Raw genomic sequence first — 11,047 nt, 5'->3', positions numbered from 1 at the left:
TTCTTTTTGTTAGCATTACAGCCCATATTGTGGCCACGGTTAAAAAATTATACGAAATTTTGCATATTTCGGTGCGGTCCGAACTGTTTTTAATCCCGAAATTTCGACTCACATTCAAACTGATTTTAAAAATAAATGTATATCAATATAAAATCCAACAAATTCTCCACGCATAAAAATTAATGTAATTTAAAATCTTGAAAAAAAAAGATATTTGAAATTAATTGCCGGTTTGATGTGTTTTAAAAATGTACAGCCCATTTCTCATTACTGATGGACCATTTTCTCGGCCAGCCGAATGAAAGCTCTCCTCGTCTTGAAAGATTTGCAGCCCAACAGGCCTGAAAAAGTGACTTACTTGGCAAATCACAAAAAAACTGGGTTGTGCCCGTGGACCCAGCTGTCAGCCTCTCCACGTACAGTACTCTTCCGATGGAAGTCGCTCCTTGACCACGTTGACCACGCCGCGCGGAGAGCACCACGGCGGTGGACGACGGCAAGGCCTAGGAAGGGGACGACGCGGAGCTGGGGAAGACGCGGCAGTGGAAGCCCGCGCGGAGAGGAGTACGAGGGTTCACTGGTTCGGCTGCGGTGTGAGGCTGCCGTCGCCGCAGGGCCTGGCCGGCGATGGGAATAGTAGGGGGCGGTGAGGCCTCCGCGGCAGCACAGCCGGCCACGGGAGGCAGGAGCATGCGGCACGACGGGCGCTGTTTTGGGCGGCTGGAGCAAGAAGACCAGAGGTTGAAGAAGCACTACGGCCGTTGGATGGACATCGTACGGTCACTGGAGCTAGAATCGTTCATGTTGACTAAGTTGACAAAGCCCTTCGTCCCCGTCAACTTAGTAGGCCCACAAGTCAGCCTCCCACCAAGGTGGGTCCCAGCTAGCCGGGGGAGTATTCATTTTTTTGTGCGTAATAAGGAGGCACTTCCGGTGGGTCCGAGCTGACAGCGGGGGGAACGTTTTTTCGCGAAATACGATGGCCCGTCAGGTGGGTCCCAGCAGTCAGGGGGCAAACGTTTTTTTCGGAAAATACGGTGGCCCGTCCAGTGGGTCCCTGCGGTCAGTTGGAGGAATTATTATTTTCCGCGTAATAAGGAGGCACTTACTTGCTGCGGCCATGGACCCAGCTGAGACTCTCCACGTACAGTATACTTCCGATGGAAGTCGTTCCTTGACCACGTTGACCTCACCGCGTTCCGTTGCATGCATGCATCCATGGGCGTGGTGCGTCCCCACTGTCAGCCTCCCACGTACAGTCATCTTCCGATGACTCTCGGTTGTTGACCACGTTGACCACACCGTGCCGAGCGCACCCAGACTGGAACGACCCGGAGATGGGGAAGACGGGGCAGTGGAGTCGCAGATGGAGAGGAGTGGGAAACTTCACTGGTTCGGGTGCGCGGTAGCACAGCCGCGGTGCCGCCCACGGGAGACATGAGCAAGAACAGAGGTTGAAGAAGGAGCACGGCTGTTGGATTAACATCCAACGGTCCAGGTGCTAGAATCATTTGTTGATTAAGTTGACAAAGCCGTGCGTACACATCCGCTTAGTAGGCCCACAAGTCAGTCACCAAATCTGACGGGTCCCAGCTGTCAACGGGATGAATAATTTTTTTCGCAAAACAAGGAGGCACTTCCTTCCGTGCGAAGATACAGCCGGTGGGTCCCAGCTGTCAAGTGGAGGAAACATTTTTTCAGCTTAATAAGGAGGAACTTTCCTTGCGTGCGACCATGGACCTCGTGGGTCCCAGCCGTCAGGCTCTCCACATACAGTCCTCTTCCGATGACTCTCGTTTGTTGACCACGCCCCATCGAACGCAGCGAGGCGGTGGACGACGGCGATGTTGGGGAACGTAGCAGAAATTCAAAATTTTCTACGCATCACCAAGATCAATCTATGGAGTTTACTAGCAACGAGAGGGAAGGAGTGCATCTACATACCCTTGTAGATCGCGAGCGGAAGCGTTCAAGAGAACGGGGTTGATGGAGTCATACTCGTCGTGATCCAAATCACCGATGATCCTAGCACCGAACGGACGGCACCTCCGCGTTCAACACACATATGGAGCAGCGACGTCTCCTCCTTCTTGATCCAGCAAGGGGGGAAGGAGAGGTTGATGGAGATCCAGCAGCACGACGGCGTGGTGGTGGAAGTAGCGGGATTCCAACAGGGCTTCGCCAAGCACTGCGGGAGGAGGGAGATGTGTCACGGGAGGGAGAGGGAGGCGCCAGGGCTTAGGTTTGCTGCCCTCCCTTCCCCCCACTATATATAGGGCCAAGGGAGAGGGGGGGGGCGCAGCCTTGGCCCTTCCTCCAAGGAAGGGTGCGGCCAGGGAGGAGTCCAACCTCCCCAAGGCACCTCGGAGGTGCCTTCCCCCTTTAGGACTCTCCCTTTCCCTTATCTCTTGGCGCATGGGCCTCTTGGGGCTGGTGCCCTTGGCCCATATAGGCCAAGGCGCACACCCCTACAGCCCATGTGGCCCCCGGGGCTGGTGGACCCCCTTGGTGGACCCCCGGAACCCTTTCGGCACTCCCGGTACAATACCGATAATGCGCGAAACTTTTCCGGCGACCAAAATAAGACTTCCCATATATAAATCTTTACCTCCGGACCATTCCAGAACTCCTCGTGACGTCCGGGATCTCATCCGGGACTCCGAACAACTTTCGGGTTACCGCCTACTAATATCTCTACAACCCTAGCGTCACCGAACCTTAAGTGTGTAGACCCTACGGGTTCGGGAGACACGCAGACATGACCGAGACGACTCTCCGGTCAATAACCAGCAGCGGGATCTGGATACCCATGTTGGCTCCCACATGCTCCTCGATGATCTCATCGGATGAACCACGATGTCGAGGATTCAATCAATCCCGTATACAATTCCCTTTGTCTACCGGTATGGTACTTGCCCGACATTCGATCGTCGGTATCCCGATACCTTGTTCAATCTCGTTACCGGCAAGTCTCTTTACTCGTTCCGTAACACATCATCCCGTGATCAACTCCTTGGTCACATTGTGCACATTATGATGATGTCCTACCGAGTGGGTCCAGAGATACCTCTCCGTTTACACGGAGTGACAAATCCCAGTCTCGATTCGTGCCAACCCAACAGACACTTTCGGAGATACCTGTAGTGCACCTTTATAGCCACCCAGTTACGTTGTGACGTTTGGTACACCCAAAGCATTCCTATGGTTTCCGGGAGTTGCACAATCTCATGGTCTAAGGAAATGATACTTGACATTAGAAAAGCTCTTAGCAAACGAACTACACGATCTTGTGCTAGGCTTAGGATTGGGTCTTGTCCATCACATCATTCTCCACATGATGTGACCCCGTTATCAACGACATCCAATGTCCATGGTCAGGAAACCGTAACCATCTATTGATCAACGAGCTAGTCAACTAGAGGCTTACTAGGGACATGGTGTTGTCTATGTATCCACACATGTATCTGAGTTTCCTATCAATACAATTCTAGCATGGATAATAAACGATTATCATGAACAAGGAAATATAATAATAACCAATTTATTATTGCCTCTAGGGCATATTTCCAACAGTCTCCCACTTGCACTAGAGTCAATAATCTAGTTCACATCACCATGTGATTAACACTCACAGGTCACATCACCATGTGACCAACATCCAAAGAGTTTACTAGAGTCAACAATCTAGTTCACATCACTATGTGATTAACACTCAATGAGTTCTGGTTTGATCATGTTATGCTTGTGAGAGAGGTTATTAGTCAACGGGTCTGAACCTTTCAGATCCGTGTGTGCTTTACGAATATCTATGCCATCTTGTGGATGCTACCACGCGCTACTTGGAGCCATTTCAAATAACTGCTCTACTATACGAATCCGGTCTACTACTCAGAGTCATCCGGATTAGTGTCAAAGTTCGCATCAATGTAACCCTTTACGACGAACTCCTTTTCACCTCCATAATCGAGAAAATTCCTTAGTCCACTAGATACTAAGGATAAGTTCGACCGCTGTCATGTGATCCATTCCCGGACACTATTGTACCCCTTGACCAACTCATGGCAAGGCACACTTCATGTGCGGTACACAGCATAGCATACTGTAGAGCCTACGTCTAAAGCATAGGGGACGACCTTCGTCCTTTCTCTCTCTTCTGCTGTGGTCAGGTCTTGAGTCTTACTCAATACTCACACCTTGTAACACAGCCAAGAACTCCTTCTTTGCTGATCTATTTTGAACTCTGTGAAAATCATGTCAAAGTGTGCGTTCTTTGAAAGTAGCACCAGGCGTCTTGATCTATCTCTATAGATCTTGATGCCCAATATGTAAGCAGCTTTATCCAGGTCTTCCTTTGAAAAACTCCTTTCAAACAACCCTTTATGCTTTCCAGAAATTTTACATCATTTCGGATCAACAATATGTCATTCACATATACTTATCAGAAATGTTGTAGCGCTCCCACTCACCTTTTTGGAAATACAAGTTTCTCATAAACTTTGTATAAAACCAAAAATCTTTGATCATCTCATCAAAGCGTACATTCCAACTCCGAGATGCTTACTCCAGTCCTTAGAAGGATTGCTGGAGCTTTGCATACTTGTTAGCATCTTTCAGGATTGACAAAAACCTTCTAGTTGTATCACATACAACCTTTCCTCAAGAAAATCATCGAGGAAACAATGTTTTGACATCCTATCTGCAAGATTTCATAAATAATGCAGTAACTGCTAATATAATTCCAACAGACTCTTAGCATCGCTACGAGTGAGAAAGTCTCATCGCAGTCAACTCCTTGAACTTGTCGGAAAACATCTTAACGACAAGCCGAGCTTTCTTAATGGTGACACTTACCATCATTGTCTGTCTTCCTTTTAAAATCCATCTGCACCCAACAGCCTTACGATCATCAAGTATTTCTTCCAAAGTCTATGGATCCTCTCTCGGATTTCATGGCCTCGAGCCATTCGTCGGAATCTGGGCCCACCATCGCTTCTCCATAGCTCGTAGGTTCATTGTTGTCTAGCAACATGACTTCCAAGACAGGATCACGTACCATTCTGAAGTAGTACGCATCCTTGTCGACCTACGAGGTTTGGTAGTGACTTGATCCGAAGTTTCATGATCACTATCATAAGCTTCCACTTCAATTGGTGTAGGTGCCACAGGAACAACTTCTTGTGCCCTGCTACACACTAGTTGAAGTCATGGTTCAATAACGTCATCAAGTCTCCACCATCCTCCCACTCAATTCTTTCGAGAGAAACTTTTTCTCGAGAAAGGACCCGTTTCTAGAATCAATTACTTTTGCTTCCAGATCTGAAATAGGAGGTATACCCAACTGTTTTGGGTATTCTATGAAGATGCATTTATCCGCTTTGGGTTCGAGCTTATCAGCCTGAAACTTTTTCACACAAGCGTCGCAGCCCCAAACTTTTAAGAAACGACAGCTTAGGTTTCTCTAAACCATAGTTCATACGGTGTCGTCTCAACGGAATTGCGTGGTGCCCTATTTAAAGTGAATGCGGTTGTCTCTAATGCCTAACCCATAACGATAGTTGTAATTCGATAAGAGACATCATGGTATGCACCATATCCAATAGGGTGCTGCTATGATGTTCGGACACACCATCACACTATGGTGTTGCAGGCGGTATTAGTCGTGAAACAATTTCCACAATTTCTTAATTGCGTGCCAAACTCGTAACTCAGATATCTCTATGATCATATCATAGACATTTTATCCTCTTGTCACGACGATCTTCAACTTCACTCTAAAATTACTTGAACCTTTCAATAATTCAGACTTGTGTTTCATCAAGTAAATATTCTCAGCATCTACTCAAATCATCCGTGAAGTAAGAACATATCGATATCCACTGCGTGCCTCAGCACTCATTGGACTGCACACATCAAAATGTATTACTTCCAACAAGTTGCTCTCTTGTTCCATCTTACTGAAACGAGGCCTTTCAGTCATCTTGCCCATGTGGTATGATTTGCATGTCTCAAGTGATTCAAAATCAAGTGAGTCCAAACGATCCATCTGCATGGAGTTTCTTCATGCATAATACCAATAGACATGGTTCGCATGTCTCACTCTTTCAAAAACGAGTGAGTCCAAAGATCCATCTACTATTTTATATCTTTTGGCACGAACATGTGTATCACTGCAATCGAGATTCATTTTGGGTGCAAGACCATTGAAGGTATTATTCAAATAAATAGAGTAACCATTATTCTCCTTAAATGAATAACCGTATTGCGATAAACATAATCCAATCATGTTTATGCTCAACGCAAACACCATTCTCGATGGTAGAGGGAGCATGCGATGCTTGATCACATCAACCTTGGAAACACTTCCAACACATATCGTCATCTCACCTTTAGCTAGTCTCCGTTTATTCCGCAGCTTTTATTTCGAGTTACTAACACTTAGCAACCGAACCGGTATCTAATACCCTGGTGCTGCTAGGAGTACTTGTAAAGTACACATTCATATAATATATATCCAATATACTTCTGTCGACCTTGCCTGCCTTCTCATCTACCACGTATCTAGGGTAGTTTTGCTTCAGTGACCGTTCCCCTCATTACAGAAGCACTTAGTCTCGGGTTTGGGTTCTACCTTGGGTTTCTTCACTAGAGCAGCAACTGATTTGCCGTTTCATGAAGTATCCCTTCTTGGCCTTGCCCTTCTTGAAACTAGTGGTTTTACTAACCATCAACAATTGATGCTCCTATTTGATTTCTACTTTCGCGGTGTCAAACATCGCGAATAGCTCGAGGATCATCATATCTATCCCTGATATGTTATAGTTCATCACGAAGCTCTAATAGCTTGGTGGTAGTGACTATGGAGAACCATTACTATCTCATCTGGAAGATTAACTCCCACTCGATTCAAGCGATTGTGGCACTCAGACAATCTGAGCACATGCTCAACGATTGAGCTTTTCTCCCTTAGTCTGCAGGCTTAAGAAACTTGTCAGAGGTCTCATACCTCTTGACGTGGGCACTAGTCTGAAATCCCAATTTCAGTCTTCGGAACATCTCATATGTTCTGCGACGTTTCAAAAAAGTCTTCGGTGCCTCAATTCTAAACCGTTCAACATTACGCACTGAACTATCACGTAGTCATCAAAACGTGTATGTCAGATGTTTCGCAACATCCAGAGACGACGCTGAGGTTCAGCACACCGAGCGGTGCATTAAGGACATAAGCCTTCTCTGCAGCAATGAGGACAATCCTCAGTTTACGGACCCAGTCCGCATAATTGCTACTATCAACTTTCAACTAAATTTTCTCTAGGAACATATCTTAAACAGTAGAACTAAAGCGCAAGCTATGACATAATTTGCAAAGACCTTTTGACTATGTTCATGATAAAGAAGTTCATCTTATTAATGAACTCCCACTCAGATAGACATCCCTCTAGTCATCTAAGTGATACATGATCTGAGTCAAACTAGGCCGTGTCCGATCATCACGTGAGACGGACTAGTCATCATCGGTGAACATCTCCATGTTGATCGCATCTACTATACGACTCATGTTCGACCTTTCGATCTCTTGTGTTCCGAGGCCATGTCTGTACATGCTAGGCTCGTCAAGTCAACCTAAGTGTTTCGCATGTGTTCCGAGGCCATGTCTGTACATGCTAGGCTCGTCAACACCCGTTGTATTCGAACGTTAGAATCTATCACACCCGATCATCACGTGGTGCTTCGAAACAACAAACCTTCGCAACGGAGCACAGTTAGGGGGAACACGTCTCTTGAAATTTTAGTGAGGGATCATCTTATTTATGCTACTGTCGTTCTAAGCAAATAAGATGTAAACATGATAAACATCACATGCAAATCATAAAGTGACGTGATATGGCCAATATCATCTTGCGCCTTTTGATCTCCATCTTCGAGGCGCGGCATGATCACCTTCGTCACCGGCATGACACCATGATCTCCATCATCATGATCTCCATCATCGTGTCTTCATGAAGTTGTCTCGCCAACCATTACTTCTACTACTATGGCTAACGGTTAGCAATAAAGTAAAGTAATTACATGGCGTTTTTCATTGACACGCAGGTCATACAAAAAATTAAGACAACTCCTATGGCTCCTGCCGGTTGTCATACTCATCGACATGCAAGTCGTGATTCCTATTACAAGAATATGATCAATCTCATACATCACATATATCATTCATCACATCCTTTTGTCCATATCACATCACATAGCATACCCTGCAAAAACAAGTTAGACGTCCTCTAATTGTTGTTGCATGTTTTACTTGGCTGCTATGGGATTCTAGCAAGAATGTTTCTTACCTACGCAAAAGCCACAACGTGATATGCCAATTTCTATTTACCCTTCATAAGGACCCTTTTCATCGAGTCTGATCCGACTAAAGTGGGAGAGACAGACACCCGCTAGCCACCTTATGCAACTAGTGCATGTCAGTCGGTGGAACCTGTCTCACGTAAGAGTACGTGTAAGGTCGGTCCGGGCTGCTTCATCCCACGATGCCGCCGAATCAAGATAAGACTAGTAACGGCAAGTAAATTGACAAAATCGACGCCCACAACTACTTTGTGTTCTACTCGTGCATAGAAACTACGCATAGACCTAGCTCATGATGCCACTGTTGGGGAACGTAGCAGAAATTCAAAATTTTCTACGCATCACCAAGATCAATCTATGGAGTTTACTAGCAACGAGAGGGAAGGAGTGCATCTACATACCCTTGTAGATCGCGAGCGGAAGCATTCAAGAGAACGGGGTTGATGGAGTCATACTCGTCGTGATCCAAATCACCGATGATCCTAGCGCCGAACGGACGGCACCTCCGCGTTCAACACACGTACGGAGCAGCGACATCTCCTCCTTCTTAATCCAGCAAGGGGGGAAGGAGAGGTTGATGGAGATCCAGCAGCACGACGGCGTGGTGGTGGAAGTAGCGGGATTCCAACAGGGCTTCGCCAAGCGCTGCGGGAGGAGGGAGATGTGTCACGGGAGGGAGAGGGAGGCGCCAGGGCTTAGGTTTTGTGACGCCCCCAATTTGACCATACACTAATCATGCACGCAAATGTGTACGATCAAGATCAGGGACTCACGGGAAGATATCACAACACAACTCTAAAACATAAATAAGTCATACAAGCATTATAATACAAGCCACGGGCCTCGAGGGCTCGAATACCAGTGCTCGATCATAGACAAGTCAGCGGAAGCAACAATATCTGAGTACAGACATAAGTTAAACAAGTTTGCCTTAAGAAGGCTAGCACAAAAGTAGCAACGATCGAAAAGGCAAGGCCTCCTGCCTGGGACCTCCTAACTACTCCTCGAAGCCGAACTCCATGTAGCATCATCCTCGGGATCTCTAGCTCCTGGACTCCAGCATCTGGTTGCGACAATCCGGTATAGAAAAAGGGAAAAGAGGGAGAAAAGCAACCGTGAGTACTCATCCAAAGTACTCGCAAGCAAGGGGCTACACTACATATGCATGGGTATATGTGTAAAGGGCCATATCAGTGGACTGAACTGCAGAATACCAGAATAAGAGGGGGATAGCTAGTCCTGTCGAAGATTACGCTTCTGGCCACCTCCATCTTGCAGCATGTAGAAGAGAGTAGATTGAAGTCCTCCAAGTAGCATCACATAGCATAATCCTACCCGGCGATCCCCTCCTCGTCGCCCTGTTAGAGAGCGATCACCAGGTTGTATCTGGCACTTGGAAGGGTGTATTTTATTCAGTATCCAGTTCTAGTTGTCATAAGGTCAAGGTACAACTCCGGGTCGTCCTTTTACCGAGGGACACGGCTATTCGAATAGATAAACTTCCCTGCAGGGGTGCACCACATAACCCAACACGCTCGATCCCATTTGGCCGGACACACTTTTCTGGGTCATGCCCGGCTTCGTAAGATCAACACGTCACAGCCCCACCTAGGCTCAACAGAGAGGTCAGCACGCCGGTCTAAACCTATGCGCGCAGGGGTCTGGGCCCATCGCCCTATGCACACCTGCACGTTGCGTACGCGGCCGGAAGCAGACCTAGCCCCCTTAATACAAGCGCGAGCTTACGGTCCAATGCGGCGCGCGCCACTCAGTTGCTTACGTCAAAAAGAGCTTCGGCTGATACCACGACGCCGGGATACCCATAACTACTCCCGTGTAGATGGTTAGTGCGTATAGACCAAATGGCCAGACTCAGATCAAATACCAAGATCTCGTTAAACGTGTTAAGTATCCGCGAACGCCGACTAGGGCCAGGCCCACCTCTCTCCTAGGTGGTCTCAACCTGCCCTCTCGCTCCGCCACAAAGTAACAGTCGGGGGCCGTCAGGAACCCAGGCCCACCTCTAGCGGGGTGGAGCCACCTGTCCTTTCAGCCCCCTCATCAGAATCACTTGCGGGTACTCAACGAGCCGACCCGACTTTAGTCACCACATGTGTCATGTATATAAAGTATATAGTATATACCCGTGATCACCTCCCGAAGTGATCACGGCCCAGTAGTATAGCATGGCAGACGGACAAGAGTGTAGGGCCACTGATGGAACACTAGCATCCTATACTAAGCAGTAGGATAGCAGGTAAGGGTAACAACTGTAGCAACAATGATAGGCTATGCATCAGAATAGGATTAACCGAAAGCAGTAACATGCTACACTACTCTAATGCAAGCAGTATAGAGAAGAATAGGCGATATCTGTTGATCAAGGGGGGGCGCTTGCCTGGTTGTTCTGGCAAGGAGGAGGGGTCGTCAACTCCGTAGTCGAACTGGGTAGCAGCAGCGTCGGTCTCGTAGTCTACCGGAGAAGGAGAGGGGGAAGAAACAGTAAATACGGAGCAAACAAAGCATCACAAAACATAAGGAGGCAAAACGCGATGCTAGGTATGCCCTAACGTGGTAGGAGGTGATACCGACGAAGGGGGGAAACATCCGGGAATGTGTTCCCGGTGTTTCGCGTTTTCGGACAAAGGTGCCGGAGGTGAAATGTTGCAGGTTCACTATGCTAGGGACGCGTGGCGGACGT

Source organism: Triticum aestivum, chromosome 2D (assembly GCF_018294505.1).
Source record: "Triticum aestivum cultivar Chinese Spring chromosome 2D, IWGSC CS RefSeq v2.1, whole genome shotgun sequence".
NCBI classification, from domain to species: Eukaryota; Viridiplantae; Streptophyta; class Magnoliopsida; order Poales; family Poaceae; genus Triticum; species Triticum aestivum.
The sequence above is the reverse complement of the archived record's forward strand: the minus strand, read 5'-3'. Positions refer to the sequence as shown.